Below are 22,560 nucleotides of genomic sequence, written 5' to 3' on the forward strand. Positions count from 1 at the left end.
TAAGCTGAACAAACTGCAGTCGGGTCACAGCATCCAGCATGGTTCAAAAGTTTTATAAGCTATGTTGCATACACAACAAAGGTGCAACTAGCTTTCACAAAACAGCACACTATCTCTCAGTAAGATTCTTTTACTCTGGATGGTCCCAACGGCATTGTTGCACATCTGCTGTATAAATTCAGCATTTATACCATCAGGAATGTACACAGTCTCCCATTACCAGGATTTTTGTCCTAAATTTCAAACAGTGGTAAGCACATTTTACCTGTAGTGTATGTGCACTGTTTCATGGGAAACTTAACACTGTCCATGAAAATGGTAATCTAGCTATTGAGGGGCTATAGTAGGAATAGCCTCCTATGCCTTCCACATGGGTTTATCATGAAGGTAGCACAGGCACAGGTTGTCATATGTTCCCAGCTCTGTGACATGCCTTCCATTAAAATATCACAGAGATTCTTGAATTTCTCTTTTCCATTCAAAATAATTTCTCTATTTTTGTATTTTTATTTCTTCAGTAAAATTCTTGGTTATTTGTTCAGCACCAACAGCATAGGGGCATAATTAGTGCTTGAACTGTTCATATAAGAGTGTTTAAGAACAACAGGTGGGCAGTGTTGCCAGCAGTTATCTTCTAATCCAGACTTCCAATGGAAAAGTGGTTTTAAAAATTTCTCTTTGATTTTCATGTAAGAACTGCTAATAGTGAATCTACTGCTCAACAGTAAATGTCATGCCAATTAAAGGTAAGGGAAAGAAATCTTTAGGTTTTCTGTCATGGAAAAGAAAGGGGAGAGGAAAAGGGAAGGGAGAGGTGAGAGAAAACAAGAAAAATGGAGATTTATTTTCCTACTAGCTCTCACTTCATGGCTCAACATTTCTTAGCAGCATGGCAATCAAGCCACTGCAGTGAGGATCAGGCCATAGTGCTAGGCAATGCGTGTGTAGGAAGAATATTGCCTGTGTTGAAGCAGTGCACAGAAAATCTCTAAGGTCTTCTCCAGGGCTTGATAATATTGTTCAGAAATCAGACTTTTGCTTGCTTCTAATATAGATGTCCTGGTTTCTATCTGAAAATATTGGGACCTGGCTTAGATGTGCACACAGAGTCAAGGAGGTGAATGATGCCCTGTCAGCCCTGATCCCAGAGCTGTGATAAAAGTGAAAATGGCATGTGAAGGTGACAAGGGAGAGGGATGGGAAACAGAAAGGGAGAAGAAGTAGGCTGAATTAATTTGCCTTTGGGAGTTTAGCCCATGGTTTAGAGAGACATTACGGCAGGTAAAGGAAAGAATGCTGCAAACCCAAGGGAGGGTGAGTACTTGGAATCAGGAAAGGCAGTCTGAAACAATCTTCCTAATGAGTAAACGCAGAGGGCAGCAGAGTTCTGAGCTGTTACTGTGCCCAGTGTCATCTGAAAATTGTACCTAAGTTTTTGTAACTTCACGTTACTAGTTGCAATAGAGAATACTTCTGGAGTGCTGCTGCTGTTTCTTCTGTTGGCGTAAAATTTCCTCTTTTCTTTTTCCTCTTTCTCCATGCCAGCCCCCACCTCATGAAACAGGATCAAGTTTCAACTGAAGTCTGAGATGAAAAGAAAAAAAAGGAATAATAAGGATGGGCCCTGGAAAGGAAAAAGTAGCTTGTGGTTTTAAGGGCCTCCTAAGGAATTCCTAGTGTGAGCCACCTCCAACTGAAAATACTTTATCTATGAATGCAAACTTTATAGTACAGCTCTAATGTTGTATCTTTGCGGAAAGGATTTAATCACTATTCCATGGACAAATTGCCAGACAGTTCCTGCTTGAGTAATACGTACCTCAGACAAGAAATGAGCCAAATCATTTGGAGAGAATTAGTAGGAACCTATAGTTTTAACACTTTGAATAAAACCAAAGTTCAGTTTGAGGTTTGGGTTAGAGATGTACCCAAACCACCACCCTTCCCATAAATAACTTCACATTTTAGAGATGTTTGATGTAGGTTTGGATCTGATTTTGGGGTTTGGGCTTATTCCAAGTTTGTTTTTCTGTTATTTGATTTTCAGGAAAAGTAGGGAATATTACTTCTGTAAACAGGCAAATTGAATGATGCTTGTAAGCACACAATTTAACAGCAGGTATATTTCTTATTCTCTGATTCAATCTCAAAGTTAGTAACACTGATGTGAATCTGAGTAGAGGACTAAAAAAAGTCTAATTTTATCAATGGAGCACTTTAAAATAAGTAACATTTCCACAGCAAGGGAACTGCTAATTTTTTGATATTAAAATTAAACTTTTAAATGCACTTGTTGCTTTGCAAGACCAGGATGTATTTCAGGCTGTTCTAAATCTAATTGAGAGGTAAAAAAAAATCTGATTTCATAGATATGGGACTATCTATCTGTTAAGAAACTTTTGCAAGAAATATAAGAATGAAAATTTGCAATAATTTAGACCTAAATAATGGAGAACATATACCTCACCTGTTAATACTCAGGTATGATGAGATCCAAGGATAGGTAGATTTTTGTCATGTCATATTTTTGTCTTGAAACCTGTTAGGTTTGACAGCTGCCTCTTGCTGTTTCTGGTATTCACCCTGACTTAAAACCTCATGGTTTCTTGTTGTTTAGCACATTAGATGCAAAAAACAAAGGTCAGTTTGACCACTTTGAGACACTGGAGGTCAGCATCTTTTCAAGTGTCCAGAGCACTGTTCTTTAGTTGGTCTTGCAGATATTAAACACATTTAAAAAATATTCTTTGACTGTTCCAAGCTGGATGTTGTCAGAACATGTCATTCTCACTAATACCTTTAACTAGAAGAAATGCACTTTTTTGAGGCACTTCAGTAACATTATATTGGTGTACTTTTTATAAGGTAAAGAAATTTTGCCTCAGAGAGTTTGCTTTTTACTGCTGGATAAGAATATCTTGTGCCTAAAATCAATCATGCAGGTTTTTCTTCTAGCCCCAGTGGCTCAGAACTAGTCAGGTAAGATGTATATATTCCTCATTTTCAGTTGCTTTCCTGCTTGGCTGACTTCATAGGGAGGTTTTGTGGAGGGATGTTTTTAATGGCAGGATTTCACATGGTAAGGATGTAATTCAGGAAACAAAATTTGACATGTTGGCATCTGCTAGAGCCATTCAGCCCTTCTAGGTGAAAGAAAGCCTGACATGACCACGATGATGCTGTCTCTTGCAATTTTATCTTAAAAATTAAACTAGTCTGATGTTGTGAATGTTTCTAGGGATACAAATCTCTTTTCCATGGTCTAAATGAAAGCTGAAAGTGACAACAGACAATGATGTAAGTGTGAATTTTAGGTAGATCAGAGTCCATCCTGACCACTTCAAATAGTTTTTGTACTGAGCATTTAGAAAATCAAAAAAGTCCCAAACCGAACTCTGTAACTTTCTTCATATGTTTAAAATACTGTCTACTGAAAACACTTGCTTGCAAAACATCACACCAGTTGTATGGATTTCATAACCCAGTTTGTATTCTACTCTGTAGATTTCATCAACATATTGGTTCATTCTGAATAGTGTCCTAGGGAAGTGTTTTCCCCCTTGACTATGACTTGGTATGCTAATCAAAAGCTGGTTTTATCCTTTTTCTGCAATGTTACATTGCAATCTTCAGATACCAAAGTGGGTCTTTTGACATATGTCAAGATAATAACAAGTAATGAGCTTTAAATACTCTATTGTTCTCATGTTGCCATGCTCTTTCTAGAAAGGAGGCTGTTGTCAGCTTGTATTTCACAACAGCCCTTCAGAAAGATATTTTATTTTGCTTCATTTCTTAGGAATGGAATTGGGAAGGCTGAAGATGTTTGAACTGCTTTTGGTGCTTATCTGTGTGCTACTGCCTTGGAGGCTTTTGTAAACACCTGTTTGATTACAGTTCTGTTAACATGTGGAAAACAACAGTCTCTGGACAGGTTTATGAGTACACTAGCATATCACATTTTGTCAACAAGCTGTTCTAGAGAGAGAGATTATTACATAGTTTATATAGTTCCTCTGTTACCCTCAGATATGAAGCAAGACAACACAGATGTATAGGTGTTAAAAAAGGAACTAGATTACCTTAAAATCGGGAAACTTAAAAGAAGAAAGGAGGGATTATTTAGGATCAAATGTGTATGTCAAAAGATCATATTTTCATTTTTCTATGCCACATTTTGTAAGTTATGAACCTATTTTGCTTAAAAGGCTTTTTCTAGATTATGAGCAATTTCCCTTTTAAATCAGCATATGCATATATTTTTACAGAAGGTTGTTAGCTAAATATGTAGTTAAGCCTCAGTTTGTTGCCGGAAGAGTGTTACTTAATTCTCATCGCCCTTAATTAAGTTGGATAAATCAATCAGCATTCAGACAGGTGAAGCCAGATTTGATCAATTGCTAAAGAAATGCCTTGAATCCTGCATGAGGCAAAACCCTGAATTCTGTTTATGTTTAAAAACTCTAATGCAATTTCAGTTGCTTAGATTTATTTTTGGCAACAATTCTACACTTGAAAATGAAATAAACCACCAAGCTCCTGTTTTCTTAACATCAGAACATTTACTTGTGACAGAAATTGTTGAAATAAGTTGTTTATATTCTCATCTAGATCTGTCTTTTATAAATTATACCACCACCATATCAGGGTTATTTATAATGGAAGATAAACGCCGGAATTTTTTTACCTCCTATTGCATTTAAAGTGATCTATTAACTTTGTTCTGTTTTGGAAGATGAACAAATTTGGAGGTATTGGAATTCTCAGTAGAATGAACCCCCTTTTGTTAGTTCCACTTATAACACAGATCCTAAACCTGGCCGGCTGGCATGCTCTCATCTTGAAAGATGTCAGCACAACTTTTGGAATGCTTGAATGATGTACATGTACACATAAACACTTGGATCTATCACACACTTGTATCAGCTCTGCCTCATCTTGTGGTCTGGCAGCTGTTATATTCTTCCCATCCTGTCTCCCCACCCATGTTTGTTGAAATGCCTTAAGGATATCAAACTGCAGTAAGCCAGGTGCATCCATTGACTTTTACTTGGTGGATAGTAATGTGTGTTTTTCGTCGCTGCTGGTTTTTGTGATATGCTGGAGGTTAACTAGATGGAAATGACAAATTATTTAATGACAGTTCATGCCAGGGGTCTACAGACATCCCAGCAGTACTGTCACACTTTGAAATGACTCTGCTTCCTAGTTAAAAAATGGCTTTTTCAGTGTACTTCAACAGTTCTCTCTTCCTCAAAAGGTAACAATGCTATGACAAGCTCAATCTATGCTTGCATTGTAAGGTGTCTGGGAACTTCAAAGGCTCTGCTGTAACCCTTTCCACGGGTCTCAGTGCTATCCAATCAAACAATTGTCAATGTGCCATTAATGTGGTGTCATTAGTGGATCAGTAAGAAAGCCACTAAACCAAACATCTTAGGAATCAATTGAGAGTGTAAACATTTACTACACGGTTAATCTGGCTTTTTGGCATGCACATCTAAACTGAATTAACACCCATGACTGCAAATGTTGCCACAGAAAAGCTCCACCTCTGATAGCACACACCATTGGTTTTCCTATTGATCTGTTAAAGTTCAAGGATAGATCCACCCTAAGACATCCCATGTTTCTCCATGATCTTCACAGCAATTCATTCTGGAGGAACTGTGAAAAGTGAACCTGCTGCGTCTCAGTAACTGTTTAATCTTTCCTAACAAAGAAGTGCTTGAACTCTAACTGCCATACTGACAGCAGTAGCTGATACTGTCAAACCTCCAGATGTGATTCTGAGGGTTTTCAAGATGCATGACACAGAGGGAGGTAGATGTCAAATACAGACTTTCCTGTCTCTCACAACAGAAACCAGTTTCCACAAAGATAAGTGAAGTATTACAATTCCTTCTATTTTCAGGAACTATGGGGATTATTTTCACCATGCTTTTTAACCACTTAAATATATTTCAGTGACTGCTGGAGCATCTGAAGCAGTCAGAGGTGTAAGATATTATCTCTAAAAAAAGAATTTGGTCTTATGGTAGTTCCTGTGGAAAGATACACTTTCAGTTTAGATTTGAGGTTTAATCCCACAGCTAAAGTCTTAGTTTGTAAGAAAGTTTCTCACTACAAACACCAGAAGTTGGAGAAGAGCTGTGGGAGATGGTGAAGTGTAGAATACTGTTCTGAGAGGAAATACCACATCAGAAACAGGAAGCCGGAGCTGAGAATGCAATAGAGAGATTGGTGCTCTTGAAGAACACTGATGAGTTACCTGTATGCAGCACTAGGAAAGGCAAGGAAGATTTACCAACGCACTGCGGAAAGCCATGTTTGCATGGTGTTACTCTGAGTCAATGCAATTTCTATGTTTCCAAGGTGATTAAATCAATCAATGTTGCAGTGAATATAAGGAAGCCTGTGAGAAGATTTTGCAGGAGAAACAAGTCACTTCTTTCAAGAGTTTTCTACTTCTTGGATGAATATTAGTCAACTTCAGTAACTGTCATATTGGGGATTATCAAACAGCTGATTTCAGATATGAAGTTGTACAAACTCACCTGATGAAATATCTGGGTTTTTTTTCTCAATTGTTAGAATTTTCTAAGTCCTACAGTAATTGCTTTTTTAAGGAAAGAATAAAATTAAAATATTCATCTGTGGGATTTCATGCTGATTGTTTAGTATAAAGTGGAAAAATGAGTTTGAAATATTTTTAATGCTTGACTAATTAATTGCCTAGAAAATTATTCATTAAGCTTTCACTTATTTCACTAATTTTGAGCTGCTGGTTCAAGCTTTGACTCTTGGGATTCTCAACTAGACTCACCAACTAGATCTGCAGAATATGAATATGTATAGGGTATTTCTTGCTGGCCGTGGATTCTCTTTCTCTTCTCTAGCAGTTATCAGTGCATCATAAACCTCACTCCCCTTCTAGGTATGCTACCATTTATGATGCTACAATCTATGAATGGATAATAGAACTTCTTTCTCTTTATTCTCTTAATTTATTCTTTTTGTTACAATCTTGTTTATTGCATCTGTTTCTTCTTAACTGAGTGATCCTGTACCTTTGGGGATAATTGTCATTTGAATGGTTTGTGTCATTAGTTGTTGTCAATTAAATGATACCGAGATATGCTAGCTCATATTTTATTTTCTTTCCCTGTAGAATTCAGTTCATACTGAAATTCAGTACAAAAGTAAAATAAGCACAACCTTCCTTACATATTTCCAGTTTTCACAGGTAGGTCCTGAGCAGCAGTCTTGTTTTGTAGGGTCATCATAACAAATGACCTTAACATATGTCTCTCTTCTTGTCTAAAAATACCAATTCTACCTCTCTGCTGTTTCTTCTTCTTCATGGAAGAAATTCTTCAGCAATTACAAAGCTTTTCAGAAAACAGTCTTGGTTTTCTCTGTCCTTGGCATAGGATTATGTTCCATGTGACATTCTGCAGACCCCCTAGATTCAATTTACCTTTTATTTAAGTGATCATGCTTTCTAATATTTTCCAGCACAAAAGCTGGAAATAGCAGACACACTTTCCACACAGTGCCTCGCTATCTTATCTTCATTTGTATGTTGACTCTTTTTCAGAAGTAATCAAACAGGCTTTTCAAATCCCAGTCCAGCTTTAGGAGATAAACTCGTTCCCTACAGTCATCACTAAAATGCAATCACCGTCAGGGTGGAATTTCATTGTGAGAAGGGTATTGCAGTGAGCATTGAGGAAAAGATTATTTTGAATTCACAGTTGAGCCATTATGCTTCCATAAAGTGATGCAAGATTTTAAATTGATTTAGAAGAAAACATATCCCTTAATTTTTATAGTTGACCATGGTAGAATAGTTAGAAGCTGTCAAGAATTCATGCTATTCACCATGAATTGAAGAAGTAACAAGACACCACACCAATATACTAGTAGTAGTAAATGCTGAAGAAGTAAGAATTGATTGAAGGAATTGAAGATGAAGGACCTTCCTGAAGTTCAATAAGCAGAAGGGCAGGATCCTGCATTTGAGGAAGAATGATCTCATGCACCGCTATATGCTGAGGAAAGTTCAGCTAGAGAGCAATGTTGCAGAAAAGAAGGTGGGGGTCCTGGGGGAGCCAGTAGTGTTCCCTTGCAGCAAAGGCAGCAAATGGAATCTCATGCTCTACTTCCAGAGAGGTGGAGGAGGTGATTCTCCTCTCCTCTGCACTGGTGTGGGCACATCTGGAATGCTGGGTTGAGTTCTGGGCTCCTCATGGCAAGAGAGATGTTGATATAATGAAGATTGTCCAGGAAAGGGACACAAAGATGATGGGAAAAAAGGCATGTTTTTTCCTGTGAGGAAAGGCCAATATTAGATCCTAATGTTTAGGAAAGTTTTTCTATTTAATTCTGCTCAGGGTTGAAGGGCTGAACGGCCTTGGTACTGCAGTCTGGCTGAAGAAAAGCACTTACATTTTTTCTTTCAACAGTTGCACTCTAAATTAATTCCCATATTCTTTATGTGTCTTGATGCCTATTGTACATGCAACAGTTCTCTAATTCATACAGAACCAAAGTTTCTTTGAGTAAAGGAGCATCTTAGGTCAAGATTTCTTTACTAGATTTCAGGGTATGTTGGTACTGGATGATATTTGGCCAGCAAAAAAATGAGGGCCAGTTTAACTCTCCGTTTTTCCTTGCAGACCACTGTACAATTCTTGTCTCAACCTCTCAGTCATATCCTATGCCAATGACACACAATTAGATGATCTTCCCTTTCTGCACCTTAAGAAATTTGACATGATCACAATTTGTGCTGAGTCAATTTGTAAGCTAGGCTGGATGCACTCTCAGCAAGGCATTCTTATTAGGAGCCACCTCAGACTTCTTGAACAAGAGACCTGATGTACAAATATATTTCAATGATTTGCACTTATCATATATTTAGCAAAGGAGACATAACCTATGTGGCTTTGGGTTTCTTATTTCTGTTGCCTCATGAGGTGTTAAATTACAACTGCTAATGCTCAACTATATTACCTCATCTATCTGAAATCCTCATAATTTGTGTGAATGTGGTTAAATAAATCCCTTACCCCTGAGGCTCTTGAATGAGTTTGTTTCATTTTGCTGACTGATAAGGGTTATCATATTTAATCTAACATCAAAAGTGAGGAGAGGAAAAACAGAAGAAAAACATTTTTTTTTGTGAGATTGATTAGAAAATTTGTAACTTACATGAGTACAAATAATTATGCTTCTTCACACTTCTTGAGATAGAGAGGTGTGTTTTTTCTTTGAGATAGAGGGGGATTTTGAACAAACAGATGCCACACTAGGATGGATTGCTACAATGGGTGGCCTGGTTCCATGGGAAGTACCTAGCCTATAGGTAAAACTGAAGGGAACAAAAACATTAATTGATTCATTTCAATTACAGGATACATCTCTTTCACCATCTTGGCTGTGTTTAACAGTTATTTCTAAGCACTTTAAATCATGCAGCTAGGCATATCTTTAGAAGTCTGCACACAGAAATTATGAATTTTCCCCTATATATTAAAAAAAATTTTGTTCACGTTATTTCTTGAAGTCATCACTTTTAGGTGTGGTTAGTGATGGATGATAGGAGGATAACTATTTAAAATATACGGGTTAGATTATCACATGATGTCACTTTGAATTATTTTGTCATGACATAGGATTTGAGTTTCATGCTGCTAAATCAACTGAAGGTAGTGGAATTATCTAACCTCATCGGCTATGCCAAGTCAGAGTATTTACAGTAATGTTTCTGAAAACAAAACAAAATGCACAATCACAGGTAGCCAAGAGGTTTTTAGTCCAGAAGGATTGAGGTAGATGGTCCAGCTACCTGTTTATACTGCAGCAGCAAAACAGCATAATTTCAATAGAAGATGGGGAACAGAGATTTCTTATCTTGATTGCTGGCTCCTTGCTTTAATGTAATTTATTATTATTATTATGCTAGGACCTAGAGGCTTAAAAAAAAAGGTATCTCAAAATTTCTCTGAATTACTTGTTGAATATACTAGAGAAAAACAAGACAGACAATAAGCTCAAGTGCATTAAATATGAACAGTGCAACAACAGAAGATGCCAGTGTTGTGTTCATTGGGGGGAACACGTAATGAGGTGACGAAGGACTTAGATGAAGGGAAGGGGAAAAAAGTGAAAGAAAAGATAAAATAAGAAGAGGATAGAGCAGGACAGATGTAACTAAGAAGTGAAAAAGAGGGCCATGCCAAACTCTTCATTTTCTTATTACTTCTGATGGGTCTTATTTGCACTTTTGCAGTCATTACCCATAGATCTTCCCCTGAGCTGAGTTCCCCAAATCCAATAGTATGTCCCCAAAATGTTGAGGGTTCTGAGGGAGGAAGCTGAACTTTGTCTTGACTACTTCTTATTAATTCTTTTTATCACCCTATTTTTTCTGCTGCATCTTTTAACTTTTGAGCTTATCTAATAGTGAGTCTCGGTTTCTCCAGGTGTTGAAACAGCCTTAACATCTAAAGATGAAAAGGCTGTAAAAATGCTCAATCATTCTTGTTCATGTCGGGCTTAGCTATGAACCTGTTTTCTCACTGGTTGCCTGTCTCTGCCTGTTCTTCATAATCTTTTTAATGGATCTGTTACTATCAAACTAAGCTCTGAGATGAGCTCAGGAACATACGTTATTGTTTTTAAAGAACTGAAGATGAGGACTGTATCAATGGAATGTTTTTAAGATTTCTTTTTTTTGGTGACAGGCTTCTATGGCTACCAGTGTTATAACCTTTAGGCTAAAATAATCTGCAGCTGCTTTTTTTCCGTCTAAGCTTATCTGATAGTGCAACACAATTCAAATCAAAAAAGAGACTTCGTAATTTTACAAAGAATGAACAATCTCTTAGATTCTTCAAGTTTTTCAAACCAGTACTAATAGTTAAAACCTTCTTTAGTCTTCTGGCACAAAAGTAAAGTGGTAAAAGTTTTTGAGGTAAAAACTTGTGGCAAAAACTTTCTATCTACAGGAAGTAAGCATGCAATCTTCATACTAAGCATGCCTATGATAAGCTTCTTAACCACCCCTTCAAAATTCATGGAATATATCACTAAAGAAACCCACATTGAAAGGCTTTTACCTGGAAATACTTCACAAAGACTCTTCCCACTCTAGATAGGCTCACTTTTTTTTTGAGCATGATTTTTGGGTAAAACAAGTTCCCCAATACTAAGCCTAGATTATAAAAAAAAAAAGGGGAAAGGACAAGGATAGCAATAAAGGAGTTATTTTTATTGCTGTGATTGTGGAATTTTTCAGCCACATATTTCTTGAGTTGAGTATTTTTCCTTTGCTGACCTCTGAATAACCTCAGACCATGTCTAAATCTTTCTTCACTTTTCAACCCAAAACATAGAAGTTATGAGAGGAAAATTTTATATATGATAAACTGCAAGTCCTGTTAAGTTTTATAAAGTATGTTTCTTTACTCATCGTAAACCACACCCTTAGCCAACTAATCTTGGCATAAAACAAACTCTGCATGTTTTATTATATAGGTTCTGAATTTAGAACTTAGTGATGCTTTAACAAAAAAAGTTTGGCAACTTAAAAGAGAGGTACACTCAAGCTATATTAATTCAATAGTTTATTTGAAATGGTGCCATAATCTTTAATTTTCTGGGATCATGATGACTCATGATCTAACCATAAAATCAATAATTCAGAAATCCATCAGGCTTTAGAATAAAAAAACTAGAAAATGATGTCATGCTGTATTTATGGTTTTCACCTCAAGTCACCTGATCTGGGTGGGCAGCAATAGTTTTCTGACACTGCAGCTAGTATGACCAATATTAACTGCATTGTTTCAAGGCTGAGGAGCTGTTTGGAAAAGAAGAGCTGATAATCAATAATTCCCTCTTTCCATTTTCTTTGTACCCATCTTACTTGGGTGGAAAATTTATGATTTTTAACAAGACATTTTTTCTTTCATGGTACACTGTTTATTGCTGTGCTCAGATGATGAGTGCATTGCTTCAGTCATATTTTGTTATTATTTGCATGATGACCATGTATTAGAGATGATTCTCTGCACAAAAAAAAAAGCAAAGAAAAGAAGAATAAGTATAGTTCTCTGCTAGAATATGATGGTCATCACCATGTCTTTCATGCTCTTTGCTTTCATTGAATACAGAAACATGATGGACCATGAGCCAATGACAGCTCTGTGAAACATTGGAAGTGGAGGCAAGACCAGCCTAGTTCTGAACATTGTCCCAGCATCCAGACATGAATTAAAATTAATAAAATCCTCCTGTGATTTATTACTGATAAATGAAGGGCACTATATTTAATTTCCTCTCTAAATATTGTTCTTCCATCTTCTGTAATGTTTGGAATGTTTTAATGTTTTATGCTATCATTACCATACTTGTCATATAAAAAACAGGTTCACTGCTTAATATACAAGCATATATGAGGATATAGTTCTTGATGTATTTCTGTTTCAGAAGAAACATTCTTTTCATGTTGTTAGTTTTTTGCAGAGTCCTGAAAGTGCCAGAAATTAAAATTATGCAGATAGTGAAAGCTGATGTTTGTGTGCTGCTTACACCTCTTCTAATACCCCAAAAGGTTTACCTTGCCTTTGACTCTGAATAGTTATCTTCACGTCTTTTGTTGAAAAGAGCATGCTCTTTCATAGTACAAATGGAGAGTCAGTCTTGACCTGAAGACTGTTTTTCTTCGTGTATGTGTTTTAAAATGCTCATTATGATCAGTACTTAATAAGTCTTAATAGGTTTTCTTCATTTAAAGCTGATTTAACTTGTATTGTTTTTGAGTAATGGGTCACTGTGAAATGCTTCAAAACCTAACTAACCAGCAAAATTATTTTAGTCTAGAGAACTAGAAAGACACGGTCTGAGGGTTTTGGTTTTTTAAAATAACATTGTACCCCTTTCTGTTCATAAAACCAACAGCACCTCCAAGACTGTAACTAAACTGCCCCCATGCATCTAGAAACATAAAGGCATCAGGCAGGGATGTCAAAACACTAAACCAATAGACTGCCGTTCCTGGGGCTCTCTGAGGATATGTGCATATGTAGATTGTGTGGAAGAGGCTGTGAAACTGGGGTCTTGGTCATCATATCTTCCTGACCACATTACTCCAGAACACCCATGCAATAACAGAGTTTTAAAAAGTTATCCTATCTTGTACTCAAGATCCTCACCTGTCAAAGAAAAAGGTATAGAACTAAAATGTAGTAAATGTGATATTTTGCATTTTCCTGACTAATATACTCAGAATAACCTTACTGAAAGCTTGAAGAAATAAATTGAATCTATAATGCATGTTTAGCCTCAGAATTGAAACAAAAAACAAGCAGACAAACAAAAAGAATGCTACTTTGTCCATTTAAAATATCTTCCAAGAAGAACATTGATGCATGTCCTCAACTCTGAAGCATTGTTCTCTCCTATTCCTTATCTTCCCTTTTTAACAATGCTTGCCAATTAGACTAAATTTTCACCTAGCTGACAGTCTTTTGCAATTTATCAGCAAAGATGCTGACTGTGTGCAAAAATCTGGAATAAATGTGCCTTATTGATACAGATGAGTTTCTTATCAATATGTGATATGCTTACTGTATTGTTCAATCAGTAGTTCTGAGCTGTCATGTGTCAAAATATCTTTTATTTAAACACAGATGAAATATCTCCCTAAAACAGAATTTGAGCACAGCTTTTGGAAGCTAAGTGTTTCCACATATATAAAAACTTAACAGCTATGATTCAATCCACTGAAGGTTATTTATATCTCAGAATTACTGCCCTAAAAGTGCCTGTCCCATTGGAAGTATGATTCAGATGCCCTGAACTGGAGAAATATTTTCCTTTTTCCTGTGTCAAACATGAAACAAAAAACAACTGAAAACAATCTCATTAAAACAATTCCTTTATCCTTCTTTGACGATGTAAATTTTAAAGGCACATGGCAGTTTCCCTACATAGGTGGTCTACTTAATGTGTTAACCTCTCAACCACCTCTGAGGTACACTGTGAGCTATTGATGAGTTCTGGGGATTTTTAAACTGTTGAAAATCAGCACATTGTGCAAAGAGAGATATCAGGTTTTCTGTTTATTAGAGAACAAATTTCCAAGTACAAGTAATTTCTTTCAAAAGTATTTCTTGTCCTTTGCCACTTCTACCTATGCTCAGGCTAGATGAATGTGCTAACCAGGATGACCCTTCCCTGCTAGGCTGTGTTCCCTTAACTGTTTGGGAAGACACAAATTGGTTTTCATGAACAGTTGTAGGGAGTTTACGTCATTATTGTGACCATGTGTGATGTTTAGGTATGCTCTAGGGATGACTTTTGGAAGCCTCTCTTTTCATATTTAGTAGTTCTACTGCTTTTTATCATCCTTTGATTATAGGCTGAATATTTTTGCACATTTGAAGGCAGGCAAAAGAGGCTTTTTTTAGTGAGAAAAAATGGATACTGTGGGTCAGACCCTCAGCTGGCATAAACCTTGCCTGCTCTGTTGAAGCCACTAGAGACATACCAGCTACTTCACAGAGGAAGCAACCATGTCTTCTTTGTGACTTTCTTCTTTGGAAGCATCTTTATAGGGTTACAAATGTGTTTCATATCCTTGGTCCTGGGAGAAGAACAAGCCATCGCTTCACTATATTCCAGCTTTCTAAATGCAGAAATTTAATGATGCCCATTAATCAGTCAGCTAACTTGCATGGAAAGTCTTTAAAAATGAGAAAATAGAACTTTTAGTTGTTACTGTTAGACAATTTTTTTTTTTTAATATAATTGGTGTCATTTTTTTCAGCGCCAAGTAAAAGCAGAGGCATTTTTCACCCTCTGAATCTTCCAAACTGTCACTACCCATAGTCTGAGACAGTTGTGAGAGTGGAGTTGAACTGCTTCAGGGTTTAATGTGGTCTCTGTGAGGGCTGGGTCTGTCATTGCCCAGTGATGTAATTTCATTAGTTTGTACAAAATGGTTAGGCTGGTACAAGTTTCTTGCAGACACTTACATTCCTACTACCTACATGGGAAAACAATTTTTAATAGCAGATAGCAGAAACAGGGCAGAAATGTTCTTGCTTGAACTGGTGCCACATGGCTGCATCAGCCCATTTAGGGGTGAGCCAGGGGCAGTCTTTCATCAGTCTGACATACCTACAGTTGACTGGAACACAGAAATACTGCCAGTTTAGCAATAAAAAGGAGGAAAAATATCCCTGAAGGTATGCTTCTGAAATTTGTTTTCCTGAGACTTATTAAATAGGCCAGGGAGGACCATTATAACACACCATCTCATATTTTGTACATCAGAGGACATTAAAAATTAGCTATCCCTATACATTGTCACAAGGCTGTCAGAGGGTTTAAACATTTCTGGGGTCTGAAAGCAGCAAGGACATCCAGAAAAGGAACTGGATGGTACTGCTAACATGGTACTGCTGACACCTGAAGCTCACTTTGCAGTCTTCTGCGGAGGTGGAAGGTTAGTCCAGACCTAGTCTCAGGAGATGAACCAAATTCCACATTGCAAAATAAGGTTTAAAAACACATGAAAAAATGGACCGGGTAATCCTTGTTAATCTAATATCACAAGAAATTCTCTCTTGATCTCTATGGACATGAAGATGGTCTAAGTGGCTGCCTGGGGAAAGTGCTGTGCTATAGCAGACCTATATGGTATCTACTAGGAACAATTGGACTTCCACCATATGGTGAAGCGTGCCTGGACCATCAAGCTGTTTTTGCCAAGGATTAAAAGCATCTCTGTAGTATGAGGGCCATAGGTCTGGAATAGCCCTTTTGCACTCAAGGTATGCATGTACCATGTGAAGGACAGAAACATGATTAGGACCTGAAAGCCCCATGAAAGAAGTTTCCTATGCTCTGATTTAAACTCAGGAATAGGGACTTTATGAGCCTCAGTGCTGTCTGGGACAGTGACGTGCAAGCTGTCAGGCAAGATGAAAATACTGATTGTGTATGGGACAGCATTGTTACATAGATGTAGATGTAAAAAACAGAGAGGAAACAGGGGGAAAAAAAAAAAAAGGAACTTCAAACAACATGACCTGTAATAGCACATTGCAGAGATTTAAAATGCTTGTGACCAACACAGATCTAGACAAATTCTCTATGGGAGCAATAGTGTAGTGAAACAATGACCACTGCATGTTGAGAAATTACTGCCAAGCTTTAGGCCACTAAAAGAAAATAGAGAAAAATGGATATAGCACAGCTATGTAGCAAGCTGGTCTGGGTGAAGTGGAGCTCGTGGGAGATGATCAGCTGGTGAAGTAAATTTAGTGACCCTTGTTTGAGCACTGCTTCTTTTTTTCAGACAGCAGCACTCAGTGACTACACCACAGACTTTCATGTATGTGGGATCAGATTGTCTTGTTTCCTGCCCTACCCATCACATTCTATACTGCACTTACACTAATAGTTATAGTACCTAACCCATGTGTACTTCATAATCAAGTACATAACCCTAAATTTTGAAACACCAGATATTGTGTTCAATATTGCCTGTTTCAGTGTTTAACACTGCTAAATGTGACCTTCTGTTTGTAAAACATTTTCCCACATGGGGGAAAAAAATACTGGCCCAATATGCCTCTAGTTGTTTGACTTCACACTGTGATATGCCCATTAGGCATATTATTTGAATTTTGAATGTTAGCTCTCAAAATTATGTAAAATGGTAATTAGTTAAGGTGGCTATTTCTCATAATATAGATAACAAAAGGCTATTAAAGTATCTGTAATAGGATAAAACAGTTCCATAACATTCAAAGCTATGAGAGCTCTCTATAACACTAATGAGTAAATGCCAATCGATTACATAAGACACAATTATAGAGGATTAACAGCTATGAAATTAATAATGCTTGTTAATCTCTAGGTAAGGTTTCATAATCTCTTGATAGTTATTTAATTCACAGTAACTCTCCACATTAAATCTAAATGGTTATGTTCCCAATTTGATATTTGTATCTTTAACCGTGCCACTGTGAGTTGGGCAGATAGTCTTGTTCTTAGCATTGAGACCATAAAATCTGAATAGGAACCTTAATTAAATATTACCGAATGTACTTTAGTTGGCAGTAGAAGAGGAAAAACAAAGTCTTGGATCTGAACAGAAGCCTCAGATCTACTGGCAGTGCTCAGGGGGAGGAAGGGCTGTGATTCATGCTTGGTTTGTTTTGTTGGAATGTGGCACAGCAGCTAAGTTTAGATACCTGCAACTTGGGCCAAACTTTAAAAAAAGTTAGGGAATGGAGTAGAGTAAGACAGAGGGAGAGAGAAATCAGACAGCAGCTTACTTCAGTGTCCTTCTGTTCTATGAGATCTACTACTTAACCATTCGTTGTGGCTGTGAGTAGTTTCTGGTTGCAGATTGAATTTCCTTTTCCCATTCATTGACATGGTTAATGGTCAGCAGTAATATTAACTGGGTGAGCATTATTTCTTTTTAAGAGTAGATAGAATTTAAAATGGAATATAAAGCCTAGCATCTTCATCTAAACATATTTGTGTTTGAAAATCTTTCCCCTTCTTTGATTAGCAATTCAAACTTCAATTTTAGTAGAAACAGTAAAGCAATGGGATCATGATTGAACAAAATATTTATGCCAATACTGGTGTACCTCTTGGCTATGCCAAAATATTTTAGTACTGCTGTTTTCAGTCCAGCACTTCAAGTCCTACTGCAATCAAGAAACACAGTGTGGAAATGGGAAATGGATTCTGCACTGCTTCTTGCATTATCAGTTTACCAGTTCAGCTTGATCTGATAATATCTATTAAAGGTAGGAGAGGTATTGCAAAGTGCAGAATGTAAAGTCTGACTTTCTGACCTCATGAAGTCGGCAGTGATGGAAATTAAATGTGTCATTTCATTGAGTTGCTAATAACACAACTAAAAATAAGGAATCCGAAAAACCCTAACACTAAATATTTTTAAGTCTTCTCTCATTTTATAGGAGTTGAAAAAATCTAGCATGGATTAATTTCAATTATTGTATTACTCTTTTATTGTAGTACACCAAAAATGTGTGAATGAAAAATAAACAAGTATGTCACTGAATGTGAATACTAGTAGCAAATCAAATTACCCCTCTGTAGTTTTTAATCTGGTAAGAGATCTCTTCATATGTTTTCTTATGTCTTATTGATCTTTTATAACAGGAACAACAACAAAAAGCTGAATTATTTAAATGACATAGTGATTAATTTCTGAAGCATGTTGTTTCCCCACCTGGAAATTAGGCTTCTCAGTCAACCCCCTTCTCTCCTTACTTCAGCTGGGTGGAATGGGGAAAAAAACCAAAGTCAAACTTGTAGATTGCTTTAAGAACAGTTTTATAATTGAAAATAAGGTAAAAGTACAGTAATAATGGTAAACTATAATAATAGTGATGATAATAAGGGAAAAAATATAATGCACAATGCAATTATTCACCACCCACTGACTGATGCCAGACTCCCCTTCCCAAAACCAGGTTTACCCCTTGTGGGTACCCCTCCCAGTTATATACTGGGCATGACAGTTTATGGTGTGGCATATCCTTTTGGACTTTTCAGGTAACCTGTCCTCGCTGTGCTCCCTCCCAGTTTCTTTTACTCACCTTCTCAATGGCAGAGCATGAGACAAGGAGAAGTCCTTTATTTAGGATAAACACAACTTAGCTAGAAATCAAAACATCAGTGCAATACCAATCTCATTCTCATTATGAACGCAAAACACAGCACTGTAACAGCAACTGAGAAGAAATTAACTGTCTCCTAGCTGAAGCCAGAATATTTTGCCTCAGTGGATTTTGTAAGAACACATGAAAATACAGCAAAAGAGTTGTTATTGTTATGCAAGGTAAACCAGTCATCATGCTGAGAAATTACAGAACAGAATAATGAATTAGTGTGTTGGAACTTCTTTGCCAACATGAGAAAAAGCATTTTGGTAGAATAAAAAAACCTGTATTATCCAGGCACACACAATACTCATCTCTCTTTTCCACTGCCAAAATTCCACTCAAAACAATTTCCAACTACTTCGTTTTGGCTTTCTGCTAAATGATGAAAACCAAAACTCAATAAAACTGCTCTTTTATATAATAAAAGCAAAAATGTGAAAAGTAGGTGAAATTAGCAAGTAGTCTTAGTAATTAAAAAAGAGGAATAAAAATACCCTGGAGAAAATGCTTAAATTATTCCAGGTTAATAAGAAAGGCACACCCTTTTAATTTTATTTCTTAAACTTCAGAATGAATGCTGCTAGAACTCTTTCACAAATAAATATGAACTTCAGTAAACTAATGGCAGAGAATTTGAGAAATGCAGGTGAAAATTTCTTCTAAATGGCTTTCAAAAATAGTAGATAATTTTTTTTGTGAACAGCTAAGTGTCAAAGTATTGTGTGATATTATGATTTTTTAATTAGCATTTACAGAAATAGTTTGTGCGTAATGTTCCTTCAAAATTTTTGTCTGAAAATTGTAAAATATTTTGCCCAGTAAATTGAACTCATTTTCATAGTACTGTACCAGATAACATAATTTTATAGCTGTAGAAAGTAATTTAGCTAGGATGGTTATCCAGCAATCTTGTGCTCAAACTAGGTCTAATTCTTTATTCATAATATTGTTAATTCTAGACTGATGACTTGACCAGTTCATTAACATTCCATTTCTATATTGTTATTGGTTGATTATGAAGTAAGGAAATATAAGTAGCATTTGACAATTTTCGATGTGATCTTTGTAGTAAGAAATATGCAAGAAGGAAAAGAAAAGGTGTATTAAGAAACATTATTCAATAAAATTGAAAGCAAGAGAGAAGAAAACCCAATACACAAAATTCTCTAAAATTATGTTACTCCCCTGCAAATATTCTAGTGTTTCCAGTGCCAGTCATCATCCCCTCTTACTGAATTTGACAGTGTCCCAGGAGCTATATTTTTCACAGAGAAGAACTTTTAAAAATTTCAGCAATAAAGAAGATTTAAGAGTCTTGTCTGCCATAATTTTACCTTCTTGGGGTTTTGGTTTGGTTTGGTTTTTTAACCTAATAAAATTTGATTATATTGGTTAAGGGAACTACAGAAAAATAATCTGGCCTTTAGTTGCATTTGACTTATTCTTACAATTTGAAACTATCCCAAAGCAATAAGGCAAAATCTGAAAAAAACCCCAAACAGTTTAGGAATATTTTAGCAGTATCTTTCTTTCCTTTGCTTATTGAAAGAGAATTTAAGTGCAGATTATCTATTTTAATGAATCTTCTATATCTAGAGGTCAATTTAGTAACAGTAGCTCGGAAACACACAAATACAGGTTTTGAGGACATATTTTTTTATACTAGAATTTTAATAAGATACCATTTGGCTCTTTTTATCACCAATGTACCATGCAAAACATTTATTTAGTGAGGCATCAGACACAATAGATATGTAAGAGGCCTAATTTTTGCCCTGGTTGGTTAAGAGTGTTCTTTTTCACTCCTACAGATTTTTGTTGATTTCTGACATTTAATTGTTGTAATATTTCTTATATGGAAATTATGGTGAGTTTTTTTGTATCTGCCTTAATTATTTCTTGTTTTAAGTGTATGTGCCTGGACTATATGCTTACTTAGGTAAATGTTAAATAATGGAAGCTGCTGGCTTTGAAATCAGAACTTTCCTCAGAGCTTGGGATGCTTAGATTTTACTTGCTATGAGGAACAGGTGTGGCTGGATTTAGTAGAGCATTTGAAATTTCTCAATATTTGGGATGTTTCTGATAGGTAACTTAGTATTCCTGCCTGCCTAGTAATAAAAATAGACAAATGTAAATAATTTATTCATGTTTGTGCCATGGTCTCAGTCAAAAGGCAAGCTGAACTGCCTTTCATGTCTTTTATGAGAATTTGCTGTTCCAGTGGGGCCCCTTATTCTGAAGAAACTTGAAGGCAATTTTAGGATGCTGATATTAACACTTTCAGTTTCCTGTTATTGAGGATCATGCAATTGTATAATGATTTGGGTTGTAAGGGACCTTCAAAAATCTTCAAGTTCAAACCCCACTGCCCTGGGGAGGGGCACCTTCCACTAGACAAGGTTTCTCCAAGCTCCATCCAGCCTCGCCTGGAACATTTCCAGAACTGGCCATCCAGAGCTTCTCTGGGCAACCTGTGACAGTGCCTCACCACCCTCACAGTAAAGAATTCCTTCATATTCTAATTTAAAATTCTTTTCTAGTTTAAAAGTGTTCCTCTTTTTCCTATCACTATCTACATATATAAAAGGTAGCCCTCTCTCTTTTTTTATGGGGCCCATTTTAAAGTACCAGATGACCTAAGTGACACCCCTTCTCCAGGCTGAACACCCCAAGCTTTCTCAGCCATTTGTGACAGAAGTGTTCCAGCCTTCTGATAAATTTTTTGGCCCTCCTCTGGACAGATCCAGATGTTTTGGGGCCCCAGAGCTGGATTCAGTTTTCCAGGTATGGTATTGCAAACGCAGACTAAAGGCACAGAATCACTTCCTTCGACCTGCTGGCTTCTTTAGATGCAGCCCAGGTTGTTTTCCAGGAATGCAAGCATATACTGCCAGGTGATGTCTAAATTTTCACCTGCCAGTATTGCCAAGTCCCTCTTCACAGGGCTGTTCCTAATTCACTTCCCAATATCTGCTGATACTGTGTTTGCCCTGACCCAGGTGAAGGACCTTGCACTCATCCTTGAATTTCATGAGGTTTACCTGTGAAGTAGTTTCACATGTGATGTAGGTTCACAGTGATGGTTCCAGATGATAATCAGGGTCAGGGCTAGGAATACATTGGAAAATGTAGTGGCAATATTATTCAGGTTTAGCCTATTGGAATTGACGTGCTTAAGAAGATTTGGTTTTCAGATGTTTTTTCTTTGACCAAACCAGAAAACTGAAACACAAATCATGAGAAAGAAAACCTGCGTTACTATTCCCAGGTCTGGTTACAATCATCTTCCTCCATAACTAAACATTGATATAAATGTCATAAAAACTGATAGAAGCTAGTCACTCCTAATAGTGTAGATTTATGAGCCAATACTTCTGGTCACACTGCAGGGGAAACAATTTACCATAGTTTTCAGCAATATACTTTCTCTTATTTGTCTTGTGTTTGTTGGGTGTAAGATTTTGTCAGGTACCTTCTGTTAGTTCGAAACAAACTACAGTTTAAGTCTAGCCAGTAAATAAAACTCAACCACTAGGGATTCTTCTGGGTGTTTTATCTTGTTTTGGTTTGGTTTGGTTTGGTTTTGGTTTTGGTTTTGGTTTTCTTATTTTTTTTGTTTGGTTGGGTGTGTTTGTTTGTTTGTTTTTCTTTTTCTTTTTTTTTTTTTTTTCTTTCTCTCTGTGATGGTTTTTTCTCTCCTATTTGGTATTAAGTAATGTCCATTTTCATTTCAGCTTTTTGGGGCTCATTTTTGGAAAAGAGTCCCTACTACTCCTTTCCTAGCCCTAGCTTCTTTTTGCTTTTTTAAAGGTAGCTTGTCTGCAAT

The sequence above is a fragment of the Chamaea fasciata genome, unplaced genomic scaffold (genome assembly GCF_029207755.1).
Source record: "Chamaea fasciata isolate MVZ Bird 193981 ecotype frontalis unplaced genomic scaffold, bChaFas1.0.hap1 SCAF_4, whole genome shotgun sequence".
NCBI classification, from domain to species: domain Eukaryota; kingdom Metazoa; phylum Chordata; class Aves; order Passeriformes; family Sylviidae; genus Chamaea; species Chamaea fasciata.